This window comes from Lactuca serriola, chromosome 3 (assembly GCF_051521515.1).
Source record: "Lactuca serriola cultivar US96UC23 chromosome 3, Lser_US96UC23_V15, whole genome shotgun sequence".
In the NCBI taxonomy this organism is placed as follows: Eukaryota; Viridiplantae; Streptophyta; class Magnoliopsida; order Asterales; family Asteraceae; genus Lactuca; species Lactuca serriola.
In genome coordinates this window covers 179,838,315-179,847,655 of record NC_136410.1, presented here as the reverse complement: position 1 = coordinate 179,847,655, position 9,341 = coordinate 179,838,315, and the positions used below count along the sequence as shown (strand labels likewise).

The following is a 9,341-nucleotide window of genomic DNA, read 5'->3' as shown; positions in this document are numbered from 1 at the left end:
GCATGAGAATATCCTCTGGTATTTCTTGGAATATCCTATGGATTCCGAAACTCCTTGAGCATCCATAATGGACTCCATCTTGATTACCCATGTGGTATAGTTTGTTGTAGTCAGCAACAGACACTGGAACGACACCTCGCCATTATCTTTTGTGGAATGCTGGCTAGAACCTATCATGTTATCGTATCTTATGTATTTGGGCATAAACTAGAAAGCTCTGATACCATGTGTTGGTTTCAGGCCCCTGTTAAGATCAAAAGAATATACTGAAATAGAGCAAACACAGGATTGCAGGGAAAATATTCCCAGTTTTTTTTTCTTCGTATGTCGGATAATAAAAACAAGGACTTACAAGGCTTTAAATAACAACCAAAAGAAACAAACTTCTAAGCTAAAAAACTGAAAAATATATGAATGTTCATCTAGTTTTAATATTTAAACAATATTATTTTAACATGCACAAAAATATATGAATGTTCATCTAGTTTTAATAGAAATAAAAATAAACTTATTATTTTTAATTCTTAATACATTGTGATATATATGGTGTCACAAACATATCAACCTACTTAAAGTCACAGTTACCTTTAAAAAAAATTAAATCTTTTGCATACGATATTTGATTATTAAAAATATAAACAGTTGTTATGTTTTAGAAAAAAAAATGTTCGTGTAAGATATTTAATTATTAGTCATTTGAGATTTCGAGGTTATATTTTTCTTGTTTTATAGAAATAAAAGGTGAGACTTATGAGGCTACGTCTGACAACATATAAAACCATACACATTCATATATATATATATATATATATTAAAAATGACCTCCTTTTACAATAGTGAGCATGTGTACTTTTTGGCAAGAATGACCCATGAATGTGCTGTTTCCGTTTTGTTTTTGTACCTGGGCATTTTATGGAAATATTTACATTCTTTTATACACGTGTTGATCATCGTTTGGGTTTATCCGCTTCCAGATCCTTCCCACCTCGTCCTTATCCAATATCTTCCGATTCCAGCTCCATTGCCTATCCCCTTTGATTTCTTCAAAATTTCAGATAAGCATCAGACACCTTACCTCCATGGTAACCGCCCCATCACCGTTCCCTCGCCCAATCGCATACGCTTGCTTCCACCGTTTTCTATTTGTTTCAGTCTTTTGGAGACGATCAGTCTGCAATTCCACCGCCTCTCACCGATTATGTTCCCCTTCTCTTCTCATCATTTTCTCCTATATCCACCATCACATGCTTTCATTAATATCCACCTCCGACCTCTCATGAACGCAAATGGAAAAGATCTGCTTTGATTTCCCGATTCTGCCCCTTTAAGTTACCGTCTTAAAAGCCGAACCCGATGGTTGATCTATTGGAAGCCGAACCCGAAGGTTGATGTTGATGAAATACAAGACGTTTCTAACTAGCAGTTAGTTGGTGGGTGTGAGTGGAAGTCACCGGTCCGCAGTGGAGGTTGCGGTGGTTGTCGTCTACATTCTCCAAAGACGATTCGGATATGAGCGGCCTTCCCAAAACCCTAGATGACTGTAATCACCGGACACCGCCATCACCAAACGCCTATTCCCCCATCTATCAAGGTCATTGCCTTTAAAGTCATTCTCTCTTTACTTATTGCACTCTTTTGAAGATTTTCGATATCAGGTGGATACGTTGCCTATGCAGGTCCAAATTTCATCAATGATTGTTGCATGTTCTCATTGGTGCACAGGTTTGTTTAATGCTAACCCAAATACTTGTGATATGTTATTTGCTTCTTTTATTACACCATTTTCTTGAAGATTTCTAGAAGTGTATGCAAATTTCTATATGTGTTATATGCATATTGTACAAATAACAACATTTGGTGATTCATTAAGCAATCACCATCGGACCCCATCATCAATCAGACCTTTGCCAACTTCCATTAACAATCTAAACACCAGTAGTATCTTGTAAGTTCTATTTTAGTTGATCTATATAAGTTTCTTTTTATGCTTTCAGCTCTTAAAAGATAACTCCGTGTCATGAGTGTTTGAATTCAAATTTGTGAGTCTGATGTCAACTGTATATTGAATTAATGCATCTTTTATATTACCTTGATTATATATTTATATAGATACATGAATTCAAATATGAAAATTAAATATATTTATTGTTTACTTTTTATATAATGTTAGTCATGCAGCAAAACCGTAATTGTGAAGGCTGTTGGTGTTGTGTATGCAAGTCCAGATACTGTTTTTGAGGTGGTTTTGAACGTTGATAAACATAGAAGATATGAGTATGTTGATAAATTTATGTGTTTTTGGGGATATAAAATCTTTTTTGTGTTTACTAAAAAATTAAAATTTCAGGTGGGATGCATTCACTGGTGATTTAGAACTTGCAGATTTTTTAAATGGCCATTCTGATGTTGGTTATGGGTCTTATGATTCCAAATGCTTAACTAGGTGGGTTGATCGCCAATTGATTTTGCTGATGTTGGTTTATTGGTGAGAGTTGGGTACAAGAGTATTGTTTATTCTACAAAACTGCATATTTTTTTTTAAGTTTTTCTAAGATTTGGACAGATTTACCCTTTTCACTTTGTTTTGTCCCATTTTTGAGTTTTTGGATGGCTGGGATATTTTGTGTTGGGAAAGCAGGTCAAAACTAAAATCACATGGGAGTAAGGATCCTTTTGCCCTAAATCTGTAACTTAATCTTTTGCAGGGATGAAGTCCAAAACACATATAGTAGGTATTGCTATTGGAAATGAAGTTCCTCTGGTCTTGGCCAGCTAGCAAGCTCTAGAAAGTGACAGCAAAAAAAATTACCAGCTTGGTACATAACCTCAAGATTCACTTTTGATTTATTGATCTGTTAACCTAAAAATGTGAAGAATAATAAGTAAAAATAATTCTTTTTTATTTGTTAGCTTGCATAGAATGAAGAAGTATCCATGGCTTTCAAGTGCTTTGAAAAATTATGACATAGAGAAGACTCAGATTTCATGCATTCAATTCCACTCCAATCTTATGTATGGAATTAAATTACATTGGAATCTAGAAAATCCTTTGGCCTGTGAATTTAAACATTAAATTTACTCAAATGCCCTTTTCACCGAACACTTGTTGTTACTTGCCAACCAAATGCATGACAAAATTCCAATTCCTTCATATTCCAAACCAAACCCTACCAATTCCAATTCCTTCCAAACTATTCTTGGAACCAAAAATAAATTTGAGTAAGACGAGTAGCAGTGAGATTTTGGGGCATTTGAATAAAATGAGTAGCTATGAGATTTGGGGGGATTTTAATGAAATGTTTACTTTTATGTAAATTAGAAAATGCAATACAAGGGGTAATTTACCTTTTCAACTTTCACCATTGTTTTCGTCGCATGAGCTTATTTTTTATAGGAATGAGTAAGTTACAGTTGCTTTATTAATGATAACTAGAAAAGGGTACGCGACAATGCCGCTTTTGGACTAAATTGCAAATCCTTCAAAGTATTGTGGCAAACAATGAAATTCAAAACTTTGGTGGCCAATTTCTTATACCTGAAACTTCAGTTTTCATAAGTCCCTTGGGATTTATGAAACATCATGTTCTCCTGAGAAATAAACAATCAAAGGCAGCATTTGTCTGAAGTTATGATTTCGCACCCCAGGTGTTTGATGGAATGGCCCAGACAAAAAGCCGAATTCTTGCTAAGCAAACCCAATTTAGAAAACCTCAACAAATGTTGAAATCGGTTTGCTGATGCCGAGGTAGGTATGTGTGTGGATAATTAGGTCCTTTAAAATTGAATTTGTAATTTATAGAGCTTCATATAGTGATTTTGATACTTTTCATTATGTATTGGTTTTGGATTATGTTTGGGTCTTTCGCTTCTAAAGAATTTATGCTTATGGCACCATATTTGTTCTTATGTCGACTTTTTTTGGGTTGTTTGTATCTCAGATTGTAATTGACTTGATTTCAAGGTCACCGAGCTTAGGATTGCAGTTTGTTGATAGGGCGATACAGGTATTGGAACAATTTGGAATGGTATTCTAACTTTGATTACATCTTCACACATTTCCCATCATCCGTTTGTTAAAAGTTTTTACTGAATTCTCATATTTTTTATGTGGTCTCTAACTAATACCGATCATCTATTTGTTTATGAGATTTACTCAAACAAACAAATAAAAGAATGAAACACTGGCTTTTGTTTTTGAATCACATGTACACTTCAACACTCTATGGGAAATACTATTCAACATTAAGGGCGAATCTGTCCAACAAATACTCTTCAAACATTGGTTTTACACTGCAAGGTGTGGAATTATAGATAGCTAACATTTGTATTTGTTTTAATATTCAGTGTGAATTTAATTTCTTTTACTTGAATTAATCAGAATGTAGAAAATGAAGCCTTTCAGAATGGTAAGCATACATAAGCAGTAGATTATTATAGTGCTGCAATATCAAAGAGTATAAAATCACACTCATTTGTAGTTGTTTGTATCTGCAATCATGCCGCTACAAACCAATATTTGGGTGAAGTCATTGATGCAATTGGAGATTGCAGTATACTCTAGCTTTTGACACAAGTTACCCAAAAGTACAAATTTTTCTGTAGCACCTGGTTCCTGGTGTGTATTCTTTTATTTATTTCTTTAAATATTTTTGCATTTTGGCCTTGGACTTGGCGAGTTAAAGGACAAACTCGCCGAGTAGAAGCGGAATGAGACGCGGGATTTAAGCCGTGGACTCGACGAGTCGGGTCCCGGACTCGGCGAGTAGGCCCTGTTTGGACAAAAAACCTAATCCAAGGGTTTGCACCCTATTGAAGCAAATCTAAGGCATTTGAAGTGATTTTGTTGTTCTTGTGATTCAAGGAAGGAAGGAAAAGCTTGAAGGATCAAGAGAAGGATAAAGGGATCCGAGTTTGTGCACCATTTTCAGATCATTGAAGGTAAAAAGTATGTACCTTGCTCTTCCATTTGATAGATCCCATTTGGTGTAGTTTTAAGGCTTTATGAACCATTTTAGCTAGTCAACCATGTTTGCAAACATGGTTGGGGGTTAAAGCTTCTGGATCACATCATTTAAGGGGTCACTAGACAGATTTGAGTGGCTTTTGCAACCATGAAAGTTCTGATGCACCTTAAGAGCTTGTTTTATGTCTTTTTGAGCTCAATGTCCCATGCATGCACGTAAATTTTGTAACTTTACGTGCTAGATCGATTGTAGGAGCATAGATCTATCTTTTGATCAAGGGTTGTACGTCAGAAATCGAAGATTTAGTGAGAGGATGTGACCGACTCGACGAGTCCATTCTTAGACTCGGCGAGTCCAAGGTTTTTGTCCCATATTAGTTGTGGGAAAAAAGGACCCAGTTGAGTGTGGAAAGGTATTAGGGAGTCTCGGGGAGTGACCTAACGTTCTGGACTAAGCCAATGTTCAGGAAATTCATGGGAGTCGGCGAGTGCATGAGCAGACTCGGCGAGTGCAAGGCAATCTTCTTAAGGATGAAGATGAACTCGTCGATTTGTTCATACAATTCGGCGAGTCAAGGACAGGACTTGTGTATCAGTCGAATATGAACTCGACGAGTTGTTCATACAACTCGGCGAGTCAGATGAAGATTCAGTCGATGTTTAATTAGAAGGAAAACTCATCGAGTCATTGCCTAACTCGACGAGTAAAGACGGGTATAAGGACAAATGAAAGGATGGGGACTTGGCGAGTTGGCGAGCCAGCTCGGCGAGTCAGGTCAACTGGAAGTTGACTTTGACTTTGACTTGGTCAGGGGTAAAATGGTCATTTTACCCTAAGAGTAGATATCAGTTCTAACTAAGTGTTTTGTGGCACTACTAGAAAAACATCGTTTTACGACGCTCATTGCACGTCGTAAAAGGCTCAGACGATGCGCAAATGAACGTCAAGGAAGACCCTATCATAAAAAGAGACGATGCGCATTTACGACGCTCATTTACGGCGCACAATTACAACGTGCGTTTACGACACGCAATGTGTATCAAGGAAGGCCCTGTCATAAAGGAAGACGACACGCATTCGCGTGTTGTAACCTTACGACGCACGTGTTAATGACACGCAATGCGTATCAAGAAATGCCATGTCATAAATGAAGATGACACTCATTTTTGCGTATCATAATTTTAAATGTTAAAAAAAATTATTATTTATTGATTTACTTATTTTCAAATTAAATTTTTATTTAATGTTTCATAATAGAAAATAAAATATCATATACAAAAAATAGAATCCATTGCATAAATTTAATGTCATACAAATAATCATTCCATGGAAAGATAAAACAAATCAATAGAAGTTGTAACAAAAATTTACAAACCAATTAGATACAAAAAGTACAATCCATTGTCCCTTTGCTTATTCAAGATCAACCTGCAAGTAGCTAACTAATTTGTACAAATTCAACCTTGTTTCTAATCATTTTCTTAAATACTTTACAAACATAATTCATCCATAGTACCTGAACTATAGTTGCAGCCTTGTTTCTTCTTCTTCTGAACTCATCTCTTGCAACCGCTGCTCTAAGCCTAGTCTGAACAGATACAAGCTCCTTAAAAAACATAGTTGATTTGCTCATTGGTTCCACAAGAATAAGAAACAATAATCACAAACCCAATATAGCCCATGCAAATTGTGTTCTAGTAACTTCCAGGCTTCCAACAAGTTTTTTATGAATGTCAGCCATGTCACTCAAAACACCCAATTCAATATCCTTCAGGTACCTGCATCAGAAACAAACTCCATAAAATGAAACACATTCTTTTTTGTAGAACAACACCATATTAAAATAAAAACCATATAGACCAAACAGAATAGGCCCAAACAACTCCAGGGATAAAAATGTCATAAAATGGCAAGAGACAATAGGGTGCCATGTATGAACTGGGAAATAAACTCATCATTGAGAGCACCAGCAACAACTATCCCAACAAAATAGAAGATGTCAGTATAGTATCCCCCATTACATGTTTGATCTAACAGAACAGAATCCATAAGTAACTTTGTTTACTGTGACTACAGATGCAACAAGAGATAAAAGATTTGACTCAAGAACGTGATCTTGCTCGAACTCGCCTTGAGGAAATACTAAGAGCAGCTGGAATTGATCAGAGTTTACTTCCATGGGTATATTTTTTTTTCTTTTTACATTCAAAATACTTAGAATGTATTCTGTTATATGATGTAGAACGAATCTCGTCCCTTACGTACTGGTTCATGGGACGGGCGTTTGCCATCATAAGACACATCCCTCAATGCTCCAATCACGACATATAACAAGGACGAATTAAACATCCCAAATGAAGACTCCTACTTTTTTGATAGAATCTCTTCGAATCAGTTCATGGATCGATATTTACCTGACCCATCCCACGAATGGGAGAAATCAAGGTCAAATTCATCAGGCAGCTGCAAAGAACTAGAGTGTATCCAGAATGATCAGGGGGAGCAATCTTCTCGCTCTTCGGGTTCTTCAGCTGTGGACAAAACTTATTCAAGAACCGCAAGTTTGACAAGAAGCACGAGCTGCAGTGCAGTTATTGAAGAGATGACTCCTGAATACAATGTGGTGGCTGAAAGTATGGTTACCAAGGAAGTTGAAGGGGATGCTTCCGGAAGAAGTCTTCAATCCAAATCAGAATCAGATATCAAATCTTCGTGCAGACAAGATTCTGATGAGAAAGGCATGAAGCAGACTGTGGGGAGTGGGGGTGTTTTTATCTATTCTCCAAACAGAACACTTAAAGAAGTCATGAGGGATGATCTTAAAGAAGAGTACATCAGTTACATGGTAAGGAAACAATAGTTGTTGATTCATGAGTCATGATTCATGAGTCGGTTGTTATTGATTTGGTTATGATATCAGGCGGAGACACCTCGAGCCATTGGATCAGCAAAGGAAGATAATGACTGGGATTTGTTGTTTGAGGAGAAAAGAGGGAAGATAATAAAATTGTGGGATGAATGCAACATTCCATTGATTCACAGGACCTACCTTTTCTTGCTCATCCAAGGCGATCCATCTGATTCCGTCTACATCGAGATCGAGCTCCGCCGACTATCCTTCCTCCAGAAAGCAGTAGATCACGCCTCAAGGTTTGCTTACACATATGAATCATAATACTTGCATTTCATTTGTTTACTCATACTCATCTTTGTTTGTTTGTTGTTGGGTAATAAAATCACAAGGGCAATGGATTTGGAGAGGGCGATGCTAAGCAGGAAACTACTGAGGAAATACTCAGCAAAGGAAAGGTAAGGCCTTTTTCTACCAGACCACCTGCAGAAAGAAGCATTCCAACACATGATTTTGATCCTCTTGCCACTGCCACATGCAAAGGAATGGTTTTTTGCACATTCCTTATGTTCACATCAACTCCAGCATAAGGAATAATCTGTTCAAACATAACAGCAGTTAATGGTCCAACCAATTCAACTCATTCATGCCTTTCTGTACATAAAATGTCAACACACTTGAGGAAATTGATGGAAGAATAAATAAATAAATAAATAAACTTACTTTAACTAACTCCAAATCATTAGTCATAGCAGCAGTATGCAGAGTTGTACCTCCATGTTGAGTGTCTTGAGCAGTAGCTTCAGCTCCAACAACAAGAAGAATCTGTACAAGTTCTCTACCATCTACAACATAATTAAATAATTATATATATTTAGGGTAATAAAAACATAATTAAATAAATATATATATTTAGCAGCAATATGGATAATTATATATATATATATATATATATATATATATACATACATACATATACATACATATATATATATATATATATATATTGGGTAATAAACAACATAATTAAATAAATATATATAAAAAATACCTTGTCTTGGCTGAACATGTTTATATCTTTGACAATGAAGATGAGGTCAAATCTTGAAAGAATTGTAGTCTGTAAGTCAATGTTATCTTGTGCAGTTTTGAGATCATCATAACGACCTGATGGAGGGTTTGTTGCAGCAAATACAGAAGTCCTGGAATTTAGAATTGTTGTTATTCCTGCTTTGGTTATAGATATTGTTTGTTGTTTCATGGCTTCATGTATGGCAGTCATAATATGGAAGGGTGTTGTAGAATATTTGTATAAAAAAGTAAAAAGATAAGAAAGTTACAGTGTTGTTATCACGAATGACAGAAGCAGTAAGCCCAGTTGTAGATGAGCCTTTCCTGGAAGTGTATACAACTATAGGAGCAGTACGTACCTAACCTTGTCAAAAACAAAAATGTAATTTACTCAAATCCATATTTTTTTAACTAACATTGTCTTGTAACCATTGCATTCAAAGAGAACTAAGTTT

At 35.9% G+C, this 9,341-nt stretch overlaps 2 long non-coding RNA genes across 2 annotated transcripts; both read left to right on the top strand.

Annotated features, from left to right (window-relative positions):
• The first annotated feature begins 993 nt into the window (after positions 1–993).
• LOC145094757 (uncharacterized) lies at positions 994–2,810 on the top strand. The gene is made up of 3 exons (XR_013703538.1): positions 994–1,591; positions 1,677–1,722; positions 2,706–2,810. It is a non-coding gene; the product is annotated as an uncharacterized LOC145094757 (long non-coding RNA).
• Positions 2,811–2,916: 106 nt separating this feature from the next.
• Positions 2,917–4,465, top strand: LOC145094756 (uncharacterized). The gene is made up of 3 exons (XR_013703537.1): positions 2,917–3,745; positions 3,939–4,297; positions 4,379–4,465. It is a non-coding gene; the product is annotated as an uncharacterized LOC145094756 (long non-coding RNA).
• Positions 4,466–9,341: the final 4,876 nt, after the last annotated feature.